Below are 25,072 nucleotides of genomic sequence, written 5' to 3' on the forward strand. Positions count from 1 at the left end.
GCCATCGCCAGTGAGTGAGACTATAGTCACACATAGGGATGCAAGGCAGTGTGCCATCGCTAGTGAGCGAGACTATAGTTACACATAGGGAGCCAGGTAGTGTGCCCTTAGTAGTGAGCGAGTCTACTTACACATATGGATGCCATGCAGTGTGCCCTTGCCAGTGAGCGAGATTATCTTTACACAAAGGGAGCCAGGCAATGAGACATGGCCAGTGACCCAGACTATAGTTACACATAGGGATGCCAGGCTGTGTGCCATCGCCAGTGAATGAGCAAATAGTTACACATAGGGATGCCAGGCAGTGTGCCATCGCTAGTGAGTGAGACTATAGTTACACATAGGGAGCCAGGCAGTGTGCCCCTACCAGTGGGCAAGACTGGTTACACATATGGATGCCAGGCAGTGTGCCCTTGCCAGTGAGCGGGACTATCTTCACACATAGGGGCCCAGGCAGTGCGACATCGCCAGTGAGCGAGACTATAGTTACAAATCGGGATGTCAGGCAGTGTGCCATCACCAGTGAGCGAGACTATAGTTACACATAGGAATGCCAGGCAGTGTGCCATCGCCAGTGAGCGAGACTATAGTTACACATAGGGATGCCAGAAAGTGTGCCTTCTCCAGTGATTGAGACTAAAGTAACACAATATGATGCCAGGCATTGTGCTATCGCCATTGAGTAAGACTATAGCTACACTTAGGAATGCCAGGCAGTGTGCCATTGCCAGTGAGCTAGACTAGTTACACATAGGTATGCCAGGCAGTGTGCCATCGCCAGTGAGCAAGACTACAATTACACATAGGGATATCAGGCAGTGTGCCATCGCCAGTGAGCGAAACTATAGTTACACAATGTGATGCCAGCCAGTGTGCCATCGCCACTGAGCGAGACTAAAGTTACACCACATAATGCCAGGCAGTTAGCTATCGCCAGTGTGTAAGACTATAGTTATACAGTGTGATGGAAGGCAGTGTGCCACCGTCAGTGAGAGAGACTAGTTACACTTAGGGTTGCCAGGCTATGTGCCTTCGCCAGTGAGTGAGACTAGTTACACGTAGGGATGCCAAGCATTGTACCATCACCAGTGAGAGACTATAGTTACACATAGGAATGCCAGTCAGTGTGCCATCGCCAGTGAGCGAGCATATAGTTACTGTGTGAAGTTGGCCTGGTATATGATGTTCACTAGTTAAAGTGACCACCTTGTACCATGCCAAGCAACCCTTATGGTGTGGTTGTAAGTCAACCTTTTCGGACTAGCTGCCCTAGTGGTAGCGTAGGCTAAGCAGTCTTTGAGGCTAAACTCGTTAAAGCGTGTTAAGCAGGCTGTTTTACCAAATGTAACCCCTCTTTATACCAATGAAAGGACACCACACAGATATAGATTCAAAATATATATGTATTTATTTCTCAAAGTATCCCCTAGACTCTTTATGAGCACAGGAACACAAATCGTTAAACAAGACAACGTTATAATATACAGAAGTTGCACTTTATATGGATGGGCCCTGGTGGCCACTCAAACCATATACTAAAATAGTGGTATAAGTACTACGAACAGGAAAGGGAAAAGGCCTAGGGCCTCTAGAATCGCTGGGCCTACAAGGAGCTAACTTCAGTTACTGACCAGGAGGTCCACGGGTCGCGTGCAGTGAGGAAAGTTACACGCGGGCTCCCATAGGTTTTCAATGGGTGCGTAAAAGTTAAAAAGTTACTGCAGAAAGGGTCTTCTGGATGGACTACGATCTCAAGATTCAAAACACAGACACTAGAGATGTTTCTCTACACTTGGGCACCGGAGTGCCAGCTTTACCTCACCCACAGGAAGCGGGTGCATAGGTCTCAAAGTGCGTCGGGTTTCTTCTATCGATTCAATGGAGCCTGATGACAAAGATGCTGCAGGCGGTCGGTCCAGAAGAGCTGCGTTGGATCCAAGGGTGGATCGGAGTTGTAGAAGACCTGAAAGCAGAGGGGACAGTGTTCACAGTCACTAGCCAGTGACCGGCGTGGCACCAGGTAGGTACCAGGCGATGTCGGGTGCAAACAGGTGGTTAGGTGTAGCTTGTCTCCGCAGCCACGTGGTCCCTGAAGGTCGACGACGTCCAGGAGTCAAGTCACGAGCTGTCCCACGCAGGCTCTCGCTGTCGGCTGTGTCGGCGACTTGAAAGAAGCAAACAAGCCTTGGCAAAGGCAGGAGTCGTGGAAGTTCAAGAAAGCTGATTGTTCTGACCAGCAAGGTCAGAGGGGCTGCTCCTTTGGAGAGCAGCTAGGGCCAGTCTGGAGCAACCAGACCAGCATCGTTGATTTCAAAATAGGTCGCCAAAATGACCACTAGCCAACGGGCCAGGGACCGGGCAGGCGCGTCGAGATGCAAAGTGCAGAGGGGCCCCACGCAGATCGTGGAGATGCTGGAGGGCTCACCTTTGGTGCAGATGCTGCTCGGTGGTTGGGCTTCTCAGGACCCAAAGCACAACTTGGAGGGAGCCTCTGTCGTTGCACTTGCAGCTTGTCGTCGGTCTTCCAAGATGGCTGGCTCCACGTGTCTCGGTGCCTCCACGGGTTCCTTCTTTGCAGGGACTGTGGATCGGGCGGTGAGAGGTCTGGAGGTCCAGGTCTTATCGGGCTCTGGGCTCGGGCTCCGGCAGGAGGTGGCGGCAAAGCAGACGTTCAATAGCTGGTTGGTGCTTGCGTTAGCAAGATGGTCACTCCCTGACCATAGGGGATATTTCCTTCAGTCCTCTGTGCAGCAGAGCGTCGAAGTTCCCGTCTTCTTCTTTGTAGTAAGTTGATTCCAGGATGTCTCAAGTCTTAGGACACAGCTCCTACCTTTAAGCGGATTCTAGGGGCCGGACTACCTGCTAGGTCCCTCCCTAAGGGTGGGACCAGGAAGGGGGGTGGTTACACCCCCAATCCTTTGTCCAGCTCGCCCCAGGTCCGGGGCTGGTGTGCCCCAGGACCGGTTTGAACTGGCATATGCACCGAGGCTCCTTGTGAGCCTCAGGCATGTCTGATTCCTTTCAAGCCCTACCTGACCAATACACAAAATCCTGTCTGGGGTGGTGCTCGCACCTCCCCTGGCAGGAAACCCTTTGTCCACGTCTCCCAAGCTGGAAGGACTCCCAGCAGCAGGAGGGCAGACTTGTGTCTGTGGTGGCAGCATCCATTTTGTGGAGCTGAGGCTATGTCTGATTTTACCCGGGTTTCAGGTACTGTACATGTCGTGTCCCTCTAGAAGGGTGGAATGCTAACCCCGTCGCCAGAATTGGCGAGGGGTTAGTATTCCAATTCATATGACACCTTACTCGACATGTTTTGATAAAGCCAAACCAAAGATAGCATTTAACCGCGAGGTTCATAATGCACTTAAGAGTATATGGTATGACGATATCTGGAAACGGTAGAAGGAAGTTGTTCCGACCACTGCAGACAGGCTCAGCTCATGCCAGAGCACCATCTCACATGGAACCAAGCACTCTGCCTTCAGGATTGTCAAGGCCTGCCATAGGAGTGACTTATAGGTTCACATGTGTCCCATTTAAGGTTAGGTATAGGCATACTACACCTAAGTAAGAGGTGGTTACACCAACTTACCCCAGCTGAATGATCAGCCAGTTGTGTCAAATTTGTTAGGCCAAGCCTGGGGTGGCATAATACATGCTTCAGCCCTTGGCAGGCCTTAGATACACCAATGCCCTGGGTACCTAGTGTACACTGGTACAGGGGCTCACAGGGTGATCCACTTCCGATTGGTTATGCACCTAGGGTGCATCTAGGGTGCATAGTGTCAATTTAGTTAGAGAGAACAGCAGGCTGGGGGTCTGATTAGCAGGCCCACAGCCTCAATATGTCAAAAACCAGTGAAGCAAAAAGCTAAAATTTGGGGTGACCATAGGATAGCAGACCCTACTCTCCTACACTTACACAATGTGATGCCAGGCAGTGTGCCATCGACAGTGAGCGAGCATATAGTTACCCATTGTTATGCCAGGCAGTGTTCCATCACCAGTGAGCGAGACTATAGTTACACAATGTGATGCCAGGCAGTGTGCCATCGCCAGTGAGCGAGCATATAGTTGCACAATTTGATGTTAGAAAGTGTGCCATCGCCTCTGAGCGAAACAAGTTACACATGGGGTTGCCAGTCAGTGTGCCATCGCCAGTGAGCAAGATTTTTGTCACATACAGGGATGCCAGGCAGTGTGCCTTCGCCAGTGAGCGTGACTATAGTTACACATAGGGATGCCAGTCAGTGTGCCATCACCAGTGAGAGGCTATGGTTACACATAAAGGTGCCAGGCAGTGTGCCATCGCTAGTAAGCGAGACTATAGTTAAACATAAGGATGCCAGGCAGTATGCCATCGCAGGTGAGCAAGACTATAGTTACATAATGTGATGCCAGGCAGTGTGCCATTGCCAGTGAGCGAAACTATAGATACATATAGGGAGCCAGGCAGTGTGCCATCGCCAGTGAGCGAGACTATAGTTACACATAGGGATGCCAGACAGTGTGCCAATGCCAGTGAGCGAGACTATAGTTACACATAGGGATGCCAGGCAGTGTGCCCTTAGAAGTGAGCAAGACTAGTTACATATATGGATGCCAGGCAGTGTGCCCTTGCCAGTGAGCGAGACTATCTTTACACACATGTAGCCAGTCAGTGTGCCATCGCCACTGAGCAAGACTATAGTTACATATAGGGATGCCAGGCAGTGTGCCATCCCCAGTGAGTGGGACTATAGTCACACATAGGGATGCAAGGCAGTGTGCCATCGCTAGTGAGCGAGACTATAGTTACACAAAGGGATGCCAAGCAGTGTGCCATCGCTAGTGAGCGAATCTGAAGTTACACATAGGGATGCCAGGCAGTGTGCCCTTAGAAGTGAGCGAGACTAGTTACACATATGGATGCCAGGCAGTGTGCCATCGCCAGTGAGTGAGACTATAGTCACACAAATGGATGCCAGTCAGTGTGCCATCCCCAGGGAGTGAGCATATAGTTACACAATGTGATGCCAGGCAGTGTGCCATCGACAGTGAGCAAGCATATAGTTACACATTGTGATGCCAGGCAGTGTTCCATCACCAGTGAGCGAGACTATAGTTACACAATGTGATGCCAGGCAGTGTGCCAACGCCAGTGAGCGAGCATATAGTTGCACAATTTAATGTTAGACAGTGTGCCATCGCCTCTGAGCGAAACAAGTTACACATGGGGTTGCCAGGCAGTGTGCCATCGCCAGTGAGCAAGATTTTTGTTACATACAGGGATGCCAGCCAGTGTGCCTTCGCCAGTGAGCGTGACAATAGTTACACATAGGGATGCCAGTCAGTGTGCCATCACCAGTGAGAGACTATGGTTACACAAAAAGGTGCCAGGCAGTGTACCATCGCAAGTGAGCGAGACTATAGTTACAAATAGGGATGCCAGGCAGTGTGCCATCGCCAGTGAGGGAGACTATAGTTACACATAGGGATGCCAGAAAGTGTGCCTTCTCCAGTGAACAAGACTAAAGTTACACAATATGATGCCAGGCATTGTGCTATCGCCAGTGAGTAAGACTATAGCTACACTTAGGAATGCCAGGCACTGGGCCATGGCCAGTGAATGAGACTAGTTACACATGGGGATGCCAGGCAGTGTGCCATTGCCAGTGAGCGAGACTATAGTTACGCACAGTCATGCCAGGCAGTGGGTCATCACCAGTGAGAGACCAAGTTACACACAAGGATGCCAGGCAGTGTGCCATAGACAGTGAGCAAGACTATAGTTACACAATGTGATGCCAGGCAGTGTGCCATCGCCACTGAGCGAGACTATATTTACACGTAGGGAGCCAGACAGTGTGCCATCGCCAGTGAGTGAGACTATAGTTACACATAGGGATGCCAGGTAGTGTGCCATCGCCAGTGAGCGAGACTATAGTTACACATAGGGATGCCAGAAAGTGTGCCTTCTCCAGTGAGCGAGACTAAAGTTACACAATATGATGCCAGGCATTGTGCTATCGCCAGTGAGTAAGACTATAGCTACACTTAGGAATGCCAGACAGTGTGCCATTGCCAGTGAGCTAAACCTGTTACAAATAGGGATGCCAGGCAGTGTGGCATCGCCAGTGAGCAAGACTATAGTTACACAATGTGATGCCAGCCAGTGTGCCATCGCCACTGAGCGAGACTAAAGTTACACATAGGGATTTCAGGCAGTGTGCCATCACCAATGAGCGAGAATATTCATACATAAAGTTGCCAAGCAGTGTGCCATCATCAGTGAGTGAGACTATAGTTACACAATGTGATGTCAGGCAGTGTGCCATCGACAGTGAGAGAGACTATAGTTACACATAGGGATGTCAGGCAGTGTGCAATCGCCAGTGAGCGAGACTATAGTTACACATAGGGACCCATGCAGTGTGCCATAGCTAGTGTGCAGGAATAGTTACACCTGAATTTGCCAGGCAGTGGGCCATCGCTAGTAAGTGAGATTATAGTTAAACATAAGGATTCCAGGCAGTGTGCCATCGCAGGTGAGCGAGACTATAGTTACATAATGTGATGCCAGGCAGTGTGCCTTTGCCAGTGAGCGAGACTATAGTTACATATAGGGAGCCTGGCAGTCTGCCATCGCCAGTGAGCAAGACTCTAGTAACCAATAGGGAGCCAGGCAGTGTGCCATCGCCAGTGAGTGAGACTATAGTTACACATAGGGATGTCAGGCAGTGTGCCATCACCAGTGAGTGAAACTATAGTCACACATAGGGATGCCATGCAGTGTGCCATCGCTAGTGAGCGAGACTATAGTTACACATAGGGAGCCAGGTAGTGTGCCCTTAGTAGTGAGCGAATCTAGTTACACATATGGATGCCAGGCAGTGTGCCCTTGCCAGTGAGCGAGATTATCTTTACACATAGGGAGCCAGGCAGTGAGACATGGCCAGTGAGCCAGAATATAGTTACACATAGGGATGCCAGGCTGTGTGCCATCGCCATTGAATGAGCATATAGTTACACATAGGGATGCCAGGCAGTGTGCCCTTGCCAGTGAGCAAGACTATCTTTACACATAGGGACCCAGGCAGTGCGAAATCGACAGTGAGCAAGACTATAGTTACACATAGGGATGCCAGGGTGTATGCCATCACCAGTGAGCGAGACTAGTCATACATAGGGTTGCCAAGCAGTGCGCCATTGCCAGTGAGACTACAGTTACACATAGGAATGCCAAGCAGTGGTCCATTGCCAGCGAGCTAGACTAGTTACACATAGGGATGCTACACAGTGTTCCATCACCAGTGAGTGAGACTATAGTTACACAATGTGATGCCAGGCAGTGTGCCATTGCCAATGAGCGAGACTATTGTTACATAATGTGATGCCAGGCAGTTTGCAATCGCCAGTGAGAGAGACTATAGTTACATAATGTGATACCAGGCAGTGTACCATCGCCACTGAGTGAGACTATAGTTACACAATGTGATGCTAGGCAGTGCGACATCGCCAGAGAGTGAGACCATAGTTACACATAGGGATGCCAGGCAGTGTGGCATTGCCAGTGAGCTAGACTAGTTACATATAGGGATGCCAGGCAGTCTGCCATTGCCAGTGAGCAAGACTATAGTTACACAGTGTGATACCAAGCAATGTGCCATTGCCAGTAAGCGAGACTATTGTTACACATAGGGATGCCAGGCAGTGTGCTATCGCCAGTGAGCGAGACTATAGTTACACATATGGATGAGGGCAGTGTGCCCTCGCCAGTGAGCGAGACTATAGTTACACATAGGGATGCCAGGGTGTATGCCATCGCATATGTGCGAGACTATTCATACAGAGGGTTGCCAAGCAGTTTGCCATCACCAGTGAGACTATAGTTACACATAGGGATGCCAGGCAGTGTGCCATTGCCAGTGAGCTAGACTAGTTACACATAGGGATGCCAGGTAGTGTGCCATTGCCAGTCAGCTAGACTAGTTACACATAGCGATACCAGACAGTGTGCCACCGCCAGTGATCAAGACTATAGTTAAACAGTGTGATACCAGGCAATGTGCCATCACCAGTGAGTGAGACTATAGTTACACATAGGGATGCCAGGGTGTATGCCATCACCAGTGAGTGAGGCTAGTCATACATAGGGTTGCCAAGCAGTGTGCCATTGCCAGTGAGACTAAAGTTACACATAGGAATGCCAAGCAGTGTGCCATTGCCAGTGAGCTAGACTAGTTACACATAGTGATGCCACAGAGTGTGCCATTGCCAGTGAGTAAGGCTATAGTTACACAATGTGATGCCAAGAGCTTTGCCATCGCAAGTGAGCGTGACTATAGTTACATATTGTGATGCCAGGCATTGTGCTATCGCCAGTGAGTAAGACTATAGTTACACAATGTGATGCCAGCCAGTGTGCCATCGCCACTAAGTGCAACTAAAGTTTTAGAATATCATGCCAGGCAGTTAGCTATCCCCAGTGAGTAAGACTATAGTTATACAGTGTGATGCCAGGCAGTGTGCCACCATCAGTGAGAGAGACTAGTTACACTTAGGGTTGCCAAGCTGTGTGCCTTCGCCAGTGAGTGAGACTAGTTACACGTAGGGATGCCAAGCAGTGTACCATCACAAGTGAGAAATTATAGTTGCAAATGAGGATGCCAGGCAGTGTTCCTTTACCAGTGAGCGAGACTATAGTTACACAATGTGATGCCAGGCAGTGTGCCATTGCCAGTGAGCGAGCATATAGTTACACGATTTGATGTTAGGCAGTGTGCCATCGCCTGTGAGTGAAACAAGTTACACATGGGGTTGCCAGGAAATGTGCCATCGCCAGTGAGCAAGATTTTAGTCACGTACAGGGATGCCAGACAGTGTGCTTTCGCCAGTGAGCATGACTATAGTTACACATAGGGATGCCAGTCAGTGTGCCATCACCAGTGAGAGACTATGGTTACACATAAAGGTTACAGACAGTGTACCATTGCAGGTGAGCGAGACTATAGTTACGCATAGGGATGCCAGGCAGTGTGCCCTTACCAGTGAGCGAGACTATAGTTACACATAGGGTTTCCAGGCTGTCTGCCATTGCCATTGAACAAGACTATAGTTACATACAGGGATGCCAGGCAGTGTGTCATCACAGGTGTAGGAAGGTGGATATCTGACTATGGTTACCCCCAATTTTTTTGCCTAGTGTCTAGCTGGTTTTTCGACTTAGTAGGCCTGAGATCCTGCCATTCAGGGTCTCAGCCTGTCTGCTCTCTCTTTAAAATGGACTCCATGTACCATAGGTGCATAACCGATTGGAATTGGATCACCCTGTGAGCCCCTGTACCAGTGTACACTAGGTACCCAGGGCATTGGTGTATCTAAGGCCTACCAGGGGCTAAAGCATGTATTATGCCACCCCTGGCCTGGCCTGGCCTAGCAATTTGACACAACTGGCTGATCACTCAGCTGGGGTAAGTTGGTGTAACCACCTCTTACTTAGGTGTAGTATACCTATACCTAACCTTAAATGGGACACCTGGCAACCTATAAGTCACTCCTATGGCAGGCCTTGACAATCCTGAAGGCAGAGTGCTTGGTTCCATGTGAGATGGTGCTCTGGCATGAGCTGAGCCTGTCTGCAGTGGTCGGAACAACTTCCTTCTACCGTTTCCAGATATCGTCATACCATATACTCTTAAGTGCATTATGAACCTCGCGGTTAAATGCTATCTTTGGTTTGGCTTTATCAAAACATGTCGAGTAAGGTGTCATACGAATTGGAATACTAACCCCTCGCCATTTCTGGCGACGGGGTTAGCATTCCACCCTTCTAGAGGGACACGACATGTACAGTACCTGAAACCCGGGTAAAATCAGACATAGCCTCAGCTCCACAAAATGGATGCTGCCACCACAGACACAAGTCTGCCCTCCTGCTGCTGGGAGTCCTTCCAGCTTGGGAGACGTGGACAAAGGGTTTCCTGCCAGGGGAGGTGCGAGCACCACCCCAGACAGGATTTTGTGTATTGGTCAGGTAGGGCTTGAATGGAATCAGACATGACAGAGGCTCACAAGGAGCCTCGGTGCATATGCCAGTTCAAACCGGTCCTGGGGCACACCAGCCCCAGACCTGGGGCGAGCTGGACAAAGGATTGGTAGTGTAACCACCCCCCTTCCTGGTCCCACCCTTAGGGAGAGACCTAGCAGGTAGTCCGGCCCCTAGAATCCGCTTAAAGGTAGGAGCTGTGTCCTAAGACTTCAGACATCCTGGAATCAACTTAACCACAAGAAGAAGACGGGAACTTCGATGCTCTGCTGCACAGAGGACAGAAGGAAATCTCCCCTATGTCAGGGAGTGACCATCTTGCTAACGCAAGCACCAACCAGCTATTCGACGTCTGCTTTGCCGCCGCCTTCCGCCGGAGCCCGAGCCCGAGCCCAGAGCCTGACAAGATCTGGACCTCCAGGCCTCTCACAACCCGATCCACAGTCCCTGAAAAGAAGGAACCCGTGGAGGCACCGAGACACGTGGAGCCAGCCATCTTGAAAGACCGACGACAAGCTGCAAGCGCGACAACAGAGGCTCCCTCCAAGTTGTGCTTTGGGACCTGAGAAGCCCAACACCCGAGCAGCATCTGCACGAACGGTGAGCCCTCCAGCATCTCCACGATCTGCGTGGGGCCCCTCTGCACTTTGCATCTCAATGCGCCTGCCCGGTCCCTGGCCCGTTGGCTAGTGGCCATTTTGGCGACCTAACTTGAAATCAACGATGCTGGTCTGGTTGCTCCAGACTGGCCCCTGCTGCTCTCCAAAGGAGCAGCCCCTCTGACCTTGCTGGTCAGAACAATCAGCTTTCTTTACTTTCCACGACTCCTGCCTTTGCCAAGGCTTGTTTGCTTCTTTTGAGTCGCCGACACCGCCGACAGCGAGAGCCTGCGTGGGACAGCTCGTGACTCGACTCCTGGACGTCGTCGACCTTCAGGGACCACGTGGGTGCGGAGACAAGCTACACCTCATCACCTGTTTGCACCCGACATCGCCTGGTACCTACCTGGTGCCACGCCGGTCACTGGCTAGTGACTGTGAACACTGTCCCCTTTGCTTTCAGGTCTTCTACAACTCCGATCCACTCTTGGATCCACCGCATCTCTTCTGGACCGACCGCCTGCAGCATCTTTGTCGTCAGGCTCCATTGAATCGATAGACGAAACCCGACGCACTTCGAGACCTATGCACCCGCTTCCTGTGGGTGAGGTAAAGCTGGCACTCCGGTGCCCGAGTGTAGAGAAACATCTCTAGTGTCTGTGTTTTAAGTCTTAAGTTCGTAGTCCATCAAGAAGACCCTTCTAGCAGTAACTTTTGAACTTTTACGCACCCATTGAAAACCTATGGGAGCCCGCGTGTAACTTTCCTCACTGCACACGCGACCCGTGGACCTCCTGGTCACTAACTGAAGTTAGCTCCTTGTAGGCCCAGCGATTCTAGAGGCCCTAGGCCTTTTCCCTTTCCTGTTCGTGGTACTTATACCACTATTTTAGTATATGGTTTGAGTGGCCACCAGGGCCCATCCATATAAAGTGCAACTTCTGTATATTGTAATACTTTCTTGTTTAACGATTTGTGCTCCTGTGCTCATTAAGAGTCTAGGGGATACTTTGAGTAATAAATACATATATATTTTGAATATATATCTGTGTGGTGTCCTTTCATTGGTATAAAAGGGGGTTACATATGGTAAAACAGCCTGCTTAACACGCTTTAACGAGTTTAGCCTCAAAGACTGCTTAGCCTACGCTACCACTAGGGCAGCTAGTCCGAAAAGGTTGACTTACAACCACACCATAAGGGTTGCTTGGCATGGTATGAGGTGGTCACTTTAACTAGTGAACATCATATACCAGGCCAACTTCTCACAACAGGTGAGCAAGACTATAGTTATACATAGGGGTGCCAGGCAGTATGCCATCGCCAGTGAGTGAGATGACAGTTACTGTAGGAAGGTGGATATCTGACTATGGTTACCCCCAAATTTTTGCCTAGTGTCTAGCTGGTTTTTCGACTTAGTTGGCCTGAGATCCTGCCATTCAGGACCTCAGCCCATCTGCTCTCTCTTTAAAATGGACTCCATGTACCCTAGGTACATACCCAATTGGTTGGATCACCCTGTCAGCCCCTGTACCAGTGTACACTAGGTACCCAGGGCATTGGTGTATCTAAGGCCTGCCAGGGGCTGAAGCATGTATTATGCCACCCCAGGCTTGGCCTAACAATTTGACACAACTGGCTGATCACTCAGCTGGGGTAAGTTGGTGTAACCACCTCTTACTTAGGTGTAGTATACCTATACCTAACCTTAAATGGGACACCTGGTAACCTATAAGTCACTCCTATGGCAGGCCTTAACAATCCTGAAGGCAGAGTGCTTGGTTCCATGTGAGATGGTGCTCTGGCATGAGCTGGGCCTGTCTGCAGTGGTCGGAACAACTTCCTTCTACTGTTTCCAGATATCGTCATACCATATACTCTTAAGTGCATTATGAACCTCGCGGTTAAATGCTATCTTTGGTTTGGCTTTATCAAAACATGTCGAGTAAGGTGTCATACGAATTGGAATACTAACCCCTCGCCAATTCTGGCGACGGGGTTAGCATTCCACCCTTCTAGAGGGACACGACATGTACAGTACCTGAAACCCGGGTAAAATCAGACATAGCCTCAGCTTCACAAAATGGATGCTGCCACCACAGACACAAGTCTGCCCTCCTGCTGCTGGGAGTCCTTCCAGCTTGGGAGGTGTGGACAAAGGGTTTCCTGCCAGGGGAGGTGCATGCACCACCCCAGACAGGATTTTGTGTATTGGTCAGGTAGGGCTTGAAAGAAACCAGACATGCCTGAGGCTCACAAGGAGCCTCGGTGCATATGCCAGTTCAAACCGGTCCTGGGGCACACCAGTCCCGGGCCTGGGGCGAGCTGGACAAAGGATTGGGGGTGTAACCACCCCCCTTCCTGGTCCCACCCTTAGGGAGGGACCTAGCAGGTAGTCCGGCCCCTAGAATCCGCTTAAAGGTAGGAGCTGTGTCCTAAGACTTCAGACATCCTGGAATCAACTTGAAACTAAGAAGAAGACGGGAACTTCGACGCTCTGCTGCACAGAGGACTGAAGCCAATCTCCCCTGTGGTCAGGGAGTGACCACCTTGCTAACGCAAGCACCATCCAGCGAATCAACGTCTGCTTTGCCGCCGCCTCCCGCCGGAGCCCGAGCCCAGAGACTGACAAGACCTGGACCTCCAGACCTCTCACCGCCCGATCCACAGTCCCTGAAAAGAGGAGACCCGTGGAGGCACCGAGACACGTGGAGCCAGCCATCTTGGAACGACTACGACAAGCTGACAAGTGCAACAACCGAGGCTCCCTCCAAGTTGTGCTTTGGGATCTGAGAAGCCCAACCCTCGAGCAGCATCTGCACCAAAGGTGAGCCCTCCAGCATCTCCACGATCTGCGTGGGGCCCTTCTGCATTTTGCCACTCGACGCGCCTAACCGGTTGCTGGCCGCTGGCTAGTGGCCATCTTGGCGACGAACTACGAAAACTACACAGCTGGTCTGGTTGCTCCAGACTGGCCCTTGCTCCCCTCCAAAGGAGCAATCCCTCTGACCTTGCTGGTCAGAACTATCAGCTTATTTCATCTCCTACAACAATTGCTTTTGCCAAGGCTTGTTTGCTTCGATCAAGTCGCCGATACCGCCGACAGCGAGAGCCTGCGTGGGACAGCTCGTGACTCGACTCCTGGACGTCGTCGACCTTCAGGGACCACGTGGCTGCAGAGACAAGCTACACCTTCCTTCCTGTTTGCACCCGACATCGCCTGGTACCCACCTGGTGCCACGCTGGTCACTGGCTAGTGACTGTGAACACTGTCCCCTCTGCTTACAGGTCTTCAACATCTCCGATCCACCCTTGGATCCACTGCATCCCCTCCGGACCGGTCGCCTGCAGCATCTTTGTCTTCAGGCTCCACGGAACAGATAGAAGAAACCCGACGCACTTCGAGGCCTATGCACCCGCTTGCTGTGGGTGAGGTAAAGCTGGCACTCCTGTGCCCAAGTGTAGTATTACATCTCTAGTGCCTGTGTTCCAAATCTTGAGTTCCTAGTCCATCCGGAAGATCCTCTTTGCAGTAACTTTGTACTTTTTATGCACCCATTGAAAACCTATGGGAGCTCGCGTGTGACTATTGCTCTGCACACGCAACCCGTGGACCTCCTGGTCACTAACTGAAGTTAGCTCCTTGTAGGCCCAGCGATTCTAGAGGCCCTAGGCCTTTTCCCTTTCCTGTTCGTGGTACTTATACCGCTATTTTAGTATATGGTTTGAGCGGCCACCAGGGCCTATCCATATAAAGTGCAACTTCTGTGTATTCTGTTATTATCTTGTTTGACGATTTGTGCTCCTGTGCTCATAAAGAGACTAGGGGTTACTTTGAGAAATAAATACATATATATTTTGAATATATATCTGTGTGGTGTCCTTTCATTGGTATAAAAGGGGGTTGCATTTGGTAAAACAGCTGGCTTAACACGCTTCACGAGTTTAGCCTCAAAGACTGCTTAGCCTACGCTACCACTAGGGCAGCTAGTCCGAAAAGGTTGACTTACAACCACACCATAAGGGTTGCTTGGCATGGTACAAGGTGGTCACTTTAACTAGTGAACATCATATACCAGGCCAACTTCTCACATTGGTGAGCAGCGGTTGGATCTGAGCTTGCTGTGTTTTACCATTGTAATCTCTTGGTTACCAATTGAAAGATCACATAGGTACCTATAGGTACATATAAAACAAGATTAGATATACTTAAGTTCTACTGAACTTAGTTGTTGTAGAGCAAAGGGAGTAGCACACCCTGACTACAACTACTAGATAGGTTTAGTAGGTAAACCCACGTGTAGGTAGATTGCAACACATCCACCCACACTTAAGAGCAATGGCTGGGGCAGAGGGGTCCACTGTACCCATCTCTGTTGAGAGTGACCCCCAGAGGGCACCATCCATCTTTGCTACCCTTAATCAGAATGAGCTCAGGCATTTGGCAACTCTTAGAGGCCTTAAACAGCCCAAGAACCCTACCTCTGCTGAGCTCAGAGAACTCTTGCAAAATGATGAAAATCAAAGAGAGCTCAAGAAAGCTTCCCAGTTAGCCCCCTTAGGGACAGGAACAGGAGGCCCCCCTTCTGAAGATGCTACTGAGGTACCCCTTTCCAATAGTAACCCCTTAGATGAGGTTCCTACTACAGAGGATGAAAGTGAGAAGGGTACTGATACAGAAGGTAGTGAGGATGAAGGGAGAACTAGCCCAGTGCCAAGTGTTATACTTGGCCCAGCTAAACTAAGGCTATTGGGGACTGACAGTGGGTTTACCCCATTGGATCTCCCCAGTGGACTTAACACAGGGCTTGGGAGGCAAAGGAATCGCTCAGGTGAATCCAATGCTTCCCATGGCTCTAGAGGCTCTCAAGGTCACTCCAGGAGAAGGATGACCACCCCTCAGAGGAGGGAACATGAGGCCAGAATGCAGGAAGCCCAGCTGAGGATCAGGAAGCAGGAGCTAGAAGTAGCCCTGATGGAAGAGAAACTGAGCAAGGCTAGGCAGCATAAAGAGAGTGGGTCTATACCCACTGGTGGCAGCATTGTCCCTAGGGACAAAGATAGGGTCTTTGATAATAGGAACCTGTCTAAGGTTGTGCCCCCCTACAAAAGTGGGGATGACATCCACAAATGGATGACTGCTCTTGAGAGAGCCTGCAAAGTGCAGCAGGTTCCTGAAGACCAGTGGGCAGCAATCCTCTGGCTCTCCTTTGAAGGAAGAGGCAGAGATAGACTCCTCACTGTTAGAGAAGAGGATGGCAGAAATTACAGAGTCCTGAAGAGTGTCCTAGTTGATGGGTTAGGCTTAACCACTGAACAGTACAGGTTAATGTTCAGAGACACCCAGAAGACACAGACTCAGGACTGGTCTGAATATGTGGAATGTGCAACTAAGGCTTTGGTGGGTTGGTTGCTGGGAAGTAAGGTGTCTGATTTTACAGGATTGTATAATTTGATGATGAGAGAACAGATTTTAAGTAATTGTCAAAACCAGCTTCTCCATCAACACCTGGTAGACTCAGATTTGACCTCTCCCCAAGAATTGGGAAAGAGGGCAGATAAATGGGTCAGGACCAGGATCAGGCCTAAAAACCAGGGTGGTGACCAAAAGAAAGATACCACCAAGCCTCAAGAGAAGGGTGGGGATAAAGCAAAAGAGAAATCTTCCTCAGGGCCCCAAAACTCCACACAGGGTGGTGGGTCCCAAGCTCCCTCCTCTACCACAGCTAAAAAGCCCTACTGCCATGAGTGTAAAACTCCTGGGCATTGGAAAACTGACAGCGGTTGCCCAAGGGCTAAAAACAAAACTGTTCCTCCAATTACTCCTGTCACACCACCTATTACTGTCAGCAGTAATCCCCCAGGTGGTGGGAGTGCCCCCAGAAATCTGGGTGGGTTTACTTGGGGAACACAGGGGGACCCTGGCTTAGCCAATTCCCCTACAGCAACCACTCTTGTCTGTGATGGTGGCATGGGGTTTGCCAACTTCACTGCCTGTCCCAACACTTTGGGTAGGTACAGACAGGAGCCCTACATCAATGGTACAAAAGCTGAGGCCTACAGAGACACTGGAGCTAGCATCACAATGGTGGCCCATTGGCTAGTTCCCTCTGAGCAGCTTTTGCCTGGTTTCTCCTACCAGGTGACTAACATTGATGGCAAACAGAACAGTCATCCCATGGCAGAGGTATGTCTCAGCTGGGGAGGGGTCACTGTCCCTAAAAGGGTAGCAGTGTCCCCAACCTTGCCTGTAGACTGCTTACTGGGGAATGACTTAGAACTCTCAGCTTGGGCTGGAGTTGAACAAGACACCCATTCTAAAATGGTAGGCCTTTCACAAAAGGGTAGGGGGGTTGTGCCATTCACAACCCCTGTCCAAATAGATTTCCTCCCTGAAAAGGTTGGAAGGGCAGTGGTAGCCACAGCCCAGGCACAGACAGACTTCCCTGTAGAGACTGGCAGAGCTGTGACAGTCACAGCTCAAACACAAACTGAGTGCCTTCCTGAAAAGGTTGGCAAGGCTGTAATGGTCTCAGCCTATACTCAGACTGACATAGGTGTAGTGAAGCCTGAAACAATGGATCACTCCACACTCCACAACTGAGAGTAGTGGGGAGGAAGAAAAGTCTCCCTCTCCCCAGACATTAGGAAAAGGTCAGCCTCCTCAGGGATCTGACCTCACCCCTTGTGAAGGAACTGCCCCAGAGGTAGCCAGGCCTGGCCTGGCAGAGCCTCTGATGTCAGTGGCCCCTTCCAAGGTGGGACCCAGTCTGGTGCAGGTAGCCTGCCTCTCTCTACCCTGCCTCAGTCAGCCCAGGGCTGCAGAGGTCAGGGAGGCCAGTGGACCCCCAGAGGGCCCCTGTCCACAAGAACCCCCCATCAAAAGAATGAGGATTGCCTGGCTAGTAGCCCTAGTCAGGTGATGGGTAAAAACATTCTTGAGGAATCTCCTTTACAGGTAGTTAGTGACCTCCCCAAGAGGGATTCTGTTGGGCACAGGCAAACCTGGGACCTTAGGGCCCCAAACCTGACCTGTCCCTCCAGTAAGCCCACAAAAGGGACCCAGCCTCCAGCTTTAGGTAGCCAGAGGCTGACCCTGAGAGCACAGTGCACTCGGTTAAGGAAAGAAAGGCATCCATGGTGAAGGATGATTGGAGGAAGCTGAGGCCTCACTTTGAGGACACTCACTTCAGTACTCCATCTCAACACCAGCCTTTTACTTTGCCAAGACACACCAAAGGTAGAGATTCCCTATGGTGGAGACCCTCTGATACCCTTAGGGTGAGGGATTGCTTAGTGGACCATGAGACAGGGGGTAACCATGCCAGTGCTGGTTCCTCCTTATATGGCCACTTGGGCAATATAGGCTTACCTGGTCAAGGTCAGCCTTATCTCCCTTCGTTTGGGGGGGGGGGTTGTGTAGGAAGGTGGATATCTGACTATGGTTACCCCCAAATTTTTGCCTAGTGTCTAGCTGGTTTTTCGACTTAGTTGGCCTGAGATCCTGCCATTCAGGACCTCAGCCCATCTGCTCTCTCTTTAAAATGGACTCCATGTACCCTAGGTACATACCCAATTGGTTGGATCACCCTGTCAGCCCCTGTACCAGTGTACACTAGGTACCCAGGGCATTGGTGTATCTAAGGCCTGCCAGGGGCTGAAGCATGTATTATGCCACCCCAGGCTTGGCCTAACAATTTGACACAACTGGCTGATCACTCAGCTGGGGTAAGTTGGTGTAACCATCTCTTACTTAGGTGTAGTATACCTATACCTAACCTTAAATGGGACACCTGGTAACCTATAAGTCACTCCTATGGCAGGCCTTAACAATCCTGAAGGCAGAGTGCTTGGTTCCATGTGAGATGGTGCTCTGGCATGAGCTGGGCCTGTCTGCAGTGGTCGGAACAACTTCCTTCTACTGTTTCCAGATATCGTCATACCATATACTCTTAAGTGCATTATGAACCTCACGGTTAAATGCTATCTTTGGTTTGGCTTTATCAAAACATGTCGAGTAAGGTGTCATACGAATTGTAATACTAACCCCTCGCCAATTCTGGCGACGGGGTTAGCATTCCACCCTTCTAGAGGGACACGACATGTACAGTACCTGAAACCCGGGTAAAATCAGACATAGCCTCAGCTCCACAAAATGGATGCTGCCACCACAGACACAAGTCTGCCCTCCTGCTGCTGGGAGTCCTTCCAGCTTGGGAGGTGTGGACAAAGGGCTTCCTGCCAGGGGAGGTGCATGCACCACCCCAGACAGGATTTTGTGTATTGGTCAGGTAGGGCTTGAAAGAAACCAGACATGCCTGAGGCTCACAAGGAGCCTCGGTGCATATGCCAGTTCAAACCGGTCCTGGGGCACACCAGTCCCGGGCCTGGGGCGAGCTGGACTAAGGATTGGGGGTGTAACCACCCCCCTTCCTGGTCCCACCCTTAGGGAGGGACCTAGCAGGTAGTCCGGCCCCTAGAATCCGCTTAAAGGTAGGAGCTGTGTCCTAAGACTTCAGACATCCTGGAATCAACTTGAAACTAAGAAGAAGACGGGAACTTCGATGCTCTGCTGCACAGAGGACTGAAGCCAATCTCCCCTGTGGTCAGGGAGTGACCACCTTACTAACGCAAGCACCATCCAGCGAATCAACGTCTGCTTTGCCGCCGCCTCCCGCCGGAGCCCGAGCCCAGAGACTGACAAGACCTGGACCTCCAGACCTCTCACCGCCCGATCCACAGTCCCTGAAAAGAGGAGACCCGTGGAGGCACCGAGACACGTGGAGCCAGCCATCTTGGAACGACTACGACAAGCTGACAAGTGCAACAACCGAGGCTCCCTCCAAGTTGTGCTTTGGGATCTGAGAAGCCCAACCCTCGAGCAGCATCTGCACCAAAGATGAGCCCTCCAGCATCTCCACGATCTGCGTGGGGCCCTTCTGCATTTTGCCACTCGACGCGCCTAACCGGTTGCTGGCCGCTGGCTAGTGGCCATCTTGGCGACGAACTACGAAAACTACACTGCTGGTCTGGTTGCTCCAGACTGGCCCTTGCTCCCCTCCAAAGGAGCAATCCCTCTGACCTTGCTGGTCAGAACTATCAGCTTATTTCATCTCCTACAACAATTGCTTTTGCCAAGGCTTGTTTGCTTCGATCAAGTCGCCGACACCGCCGACAGCGAGAGCCTACGTGGGACAGCTCGTGACTTGACTCCTGGACGTCGTCGACCTTCAGGGACCACGTGGCTGCAGAGACAAGCTACACCTTCCTTCCTGTTTGCACCCGACATCGCCTGGTACCCACCTGGTGCCACGCTGGTCACTGGCTAGTGACTGTGAACACTGTCCCCTCTGCTTACAGGTCTTCAACATCTCCGATCCACCCTTAGATCCACTGCATCCCCTCCGGACCGGTCGCCTGCAGCATCTTTGTCTTCAGGCTCCACGGAACAGATAGAAGAAACCCGACGCACTTCGAGGCCTATGCACCCGCTTCCTGTGGGTGAGGTAAAGCTGGCACTCCTGTGCCCAAGTGTAGTATTACATCTCTAGTGCCTGTGTTCCAAATCTTGAGTTCCTAGTCCATCCGGAAGATCCTCTTTGCAGTAACTTTGTACTTTTTACGCACCCATTGAAAACCTATGGGAGCTCGCGTGTGACTATTGCTCTGCACACGCAACCCGTGGACCTCCTGGTCACTAACTGAAGTTAGCTCCTTGTAGGCCCAGCGATTCTAGAGGCCCTAGGCCTTTTCCCTTTCCTGTTCGTGGTACTTATACCACTATTTTAGTATATGGTTTGAGCAGCCACCAGGGCCTATCCATATAAAGTGCAACTTCTGTGTATTCTGTTATTATCTTGTTTGACGATTTGTGCTCCTGTGCTCATAAAGAGACTAGGGGTTACTTTGAGAAATAAATACATATATATTTTGAATATATATCTGTGTGGTGTCCTTTCATTGGTATAAAAGGGGGTTGCATTTGGTAAAACAGCTGGCTTAACACGCTTCACGAGTTTAGCCTCAAAGACTGCTTAGCCTACGCTACCACTAGGGCAGCTAGTCCGAAAAGGTTGACTTACAACCACACCATAAGGGTTGCTTGGCATGGTACAAGGTGGTCACTTTAACTAGTGAACATCATATACCAGGCCAACTTCTCACAGTTACATACAGGGATGCCAGGCAGTGTGACATCGCCAGTGAGCGAGCCTATACTTACTCATAGGGATGCCAGGGTGTATGCCATCGCCAGTGAGCGATGCTAGTCATACATACGGTTGCCAAGCAGTGCGCCATTGCCAGTGAGACTATAGTTACACATAGGGATGCCAGACAGTTTGCCATCACCCGTAAGCGAGACTATAGTTATATATTGTGATGCCAGGCAGTCTGTGATCGCCTGTGAGCGAGAATATAGTTACACATATGGATGACAGGAACTGGGCCATGGCCAGTGAGTGAGACTAGTTACACATGGGGATGCCAGGCAGTATGCCATTGCCAGTGAGCGAGACAATAGTTACGCACAGTCATGCCAGGCAGTGGGTCATCACCAGTGAGAGACCAAGTTACACACAAGGATGCCAGGCAGTGTGCCATAGACAGTGAGCAGGACTATAGTTACACAATGTGATGGAAGGCAGTGTGCCATCGCCACTGAGCGAGACTATATTTACACGTAGGGAGCCAGACAGTGTGCCATCGCCAGTGAGTGAGACTATAGTTACACGTAGGGATGCCAGTCAGTGTGCCATCGCCACTGAGCGAGACTATATTTACACGTAGGGATGCCAGGTAGTGTGCCATCGCCAGTGAGCGAGACTATAGTTACACATAGGGATGCCAGAAAGTGTGCCTTCTCCAGTGAGCGAGACTAAAGTTACACAATATGATGCCAGGCATTGTGCTATCGCCAGTGAGTAAGACTATAGCTACACTTAGGAATGCCAGGCAGTGTGCCATTGCCAGTGAGCTAAACCTGTTACAAATAGGGATGCCAGGCAGTGTGCCATCGCCAGTGAGCAAGACTACAATTACACATAGGGATATCAGGCAGTGTGCCATCGCCAGTGAGCGAGACTATAGTTACACAATGTGATGCCAGCCAGTGTGCCATCACCAGTGAGTGAGACTATAGTTACACATAGGGATGCCAGGGTGTATGCCATCACCAGTGAGTGAGGCTAGTCATACATAGGGTTGCCAAGCAGTGTGCCATTGCCAGTGAGACTAAAGTTACACATAGGAATGCCAAGCAGTGTGCCATTGCCAGTGAGCTAGACTAGTTACACATAGTGATGCCACAGAGTGTGCCATTGCCAGTGAGTAAGGCTATAGTTACACAATGTGATGCCAAGAGGTTTGCCATCGCAAGTGAGCGTGACTATAGTTACATATTGTGATGCCAGGCATTGTGCTATCGCCAGTGAGTAAGACTATAGTTACACAATGTGATGCCAGCCAGTGTGCCATCGCCACTAAGTGCGACTAAAGTTACAGAATATCATGCCAGGCAGTTAGCTATCCCCAGTGAGTAAGACTATAGTTATACAGTGTGATGCCAGGCAGTGTGCCACCATCAGTGAGAGAGACTAGTTACACTTAGGGTTGCCAAGCTGTGTGCCTTCGCCAGTGAGTGAGACTAGTTACACGTAGGGATGCCAAGCAGTGTACCATCACAAGTGAGAGATTATAGTTGCAAATGAGGATGCCAGGCAGTGTTCCTTTACCAGTGAGCGAGACTATAGTTACACAATGTGATGCCAGGCAGTGTGCCATTGCCAGTGAGCGAGAATATAGTTACACGATTTGATGTTAGGCAGTGTGCCATCGCCTGTGAGTGAAACAAGTTACACATGGGGTTGCCAGGAAATGTGCCATCGCCAGTTGGCAAGATTTTAGTCACGTACAGGGATGCCAGTCAGTGTGCCTTCGCCAGTGAGCGTGACTATAGTTACACATAGGGATGCCAGTCAGTGTGCCATCACCAGTGAGAGACTATGGTTACACATAAAGGTTACAGACAGTGTACCATTGCAAGTGAGCGAGACTATAGTTACGCATAGGGATGCCAGGCAGTGTGCCCTTACCAGTGAGCGAGACTATAGTTACACATAGGGTTTCCAGGCTGTCTGCCATTGCCATTGAACAAGACTATAGTTACATACAGGGATGCCAGGCAGTGTGTCATCACAGGTGTAGGAAGGTGGATATCTGACTATGGTTACCCCCAATTTTTTTGCCTAGTGTCTAGCTGGTTTTTCGACTTAGTAGGCCTGAGATCCTACCATTCAGGGTCTCAGCCTGTCTGCTCTCTCTTTAAAATGGACTCCATGTACCATAGGTGCATAACCGATTGGAATTGGATCACCCTGTGAGCCCCTGTACCAGTGTACACTAGGTACCCAGGGCATTGGTGTATCTAAGGCCTACCAGGGGCTGAAGCATGTATTATGCCACCCCTGGCCTGGCCTAGCAATTTGACACAACTGGCTAATCACTCAGCTGGGGTAAGTTGGTGTAACCACCTCTTACTTAGGTGTAGTATACCTATACCTAACCTTAAATGGGACACCTGGTAACCTATAAGTCACTCCTATGGCAGGCCTTGACAATCCTGAAGGCAGAGTGCTTGGTTCCATGTGAGATGGTGCTCTGGCATGAGCTGAGCCTGTCTGCAGTGGTCGGAACAACTTCCTTCTACCGTTTCCAGATATCGTCATACCATATACTCTTAAGTGCATTATGAACCTCGCGGTTAAATGCTATCTTTGGTTTGGCTTTATCAAAACATGTCGAGTAAGGTGTCATACAAATTGGAATACTAACCCCTCGCCAGTTCTGGCGACGGGGTTAGCATTCCACCCTTCTAGAGGGACACGACATGTACAGTACCTGAAACCCGGGTAAAATCAGACATAGCCTCAGCTCTACAAAATGGAGGCTGCCACCACAGACACAAGTCTGCCCTCCTGCTGCTGGGAGTCCTTCCAGCTTGGGAGACGTGGACAAAGGGTTTCCTGCCAGGGGAGGTGCGAGCACCACCCCAGACAGGATTTTGTGTATTGGTCAGGTAGGGCTTGAATGGAATCAGACATGCCTGAGGCTCACAAGGAGCCTCGGTGCATATGCCAGTTCAAACCGGTCCTGGGGCACACCAATCCCAGACCTGGGGCGAGCTGGACAAAGGATTGGGGGTGTAACCACCCCCTTTCCTGGTCCCACCCTTAGGGAGGGACCTAGCAGGTAGTCCGGCCCCTAGAATCCGCTTAAAGGTAGGAGCTGTGTCCTAAGACTTCAGACATCCTGGAATCAACTTAACCACAAGAAGAAGACGGGAACTTCGGTGCTCTGCTGCACAGAGGACAGAAGGAAATCTCCCCTATGGTCAGGGAGTGACCATCTTGCTAACGCAAGCACCAACCAGCTATTCGGCGTCTGCTTTGCCGCCGCCTCCCGCCGGAGCCCGAGCCCAGAGCTCAACAAGACCTGGACCTCCAAGCCTCTCACCGCCCGATCCACAGTCCCTGAAAAGAAGGAACCCGTGGAGGCACCGAGACACGTGGAGCCAGCCATCTTGAAAGACCGACGACAAGCTGCAAGCGCAACAACAGAGGCTCCCTCCAAGTTGTGCTTTGGGTCCTGAGAAGCCCAACACCCGAGCAGCATCTGCACGAAAGGTGAGCCCTCCAGCATCTCCACGATCTGCGTGGGGCCCCTCTGCACTTTGCATCTCGACGCGCCTGCCCGGTCCCTAGCCCGTTGGCTAGTGGCCATTTTGGCGACCTAACTTGAAATCAACGACGCTGGTCTGGTTGCTCCAGACTGGCCCCTACTGCTCTCCAAAGGAGCAGCCCCTCTGACCTTGCTGGTCAGACAATCAGCTTTCTTTACTTTCCACGACTCCTGCCTTTGCCAAGGCTTGTTTGTTTCTTTTGAGTCGCCGACACCCCCGACAGCGAGAGCCTGCGTGGGACAGCTCGTGACTCGACTCCTGGATGTTGTCAACCTTCAGGGACCACGTGGCTGCGGAGACAAGCTACACCTCTTCACCTGTTTGCACCCAACATCGCCTGGTACCTACCTGGTGCCACGCCGGTCACTGGCTAGTGACTGTGAACACTGTCCCCTCTGCTTTCAGGTCTTCTACAACTCCGATCCACTCTTGGATCCACCGCATCTCTTCTGGACCGACCGCCTGCAGCATCTTTGTCGTCAGGCTCCATTGAATCGATAGACGAAACCCGACGCACTTCGAGACCTATGCACCCGCTTCCTGTGGGTGAGGTAAAGCTGGCACTCCGGTGCCCAAGTGTAGAGAAACATCTCTAGTGTCTGTGTTTTAAGTCTTAAGTTCGTAGTCCATCAAGAAGACCCTTCTAGCAGTAACTTTTGAACTTTTACGCACCCATTGAAAACCTATGGGAGCCCGCGTGTAACT

Source organism: Triturus cristatus, chromosome 12, assembly GCF_964204655.1.
Source record: "Triturus cristatus chromosome 12, aTriCri1.1, whole genome shotgun sequence".
Classification (NCBI taxonomy): domain Eukaryota; kingdom Metazoa; phylum Chordata; class Amphibia; order Caudata; family Salamandridae; genus Triturus; species Triturus cristatus.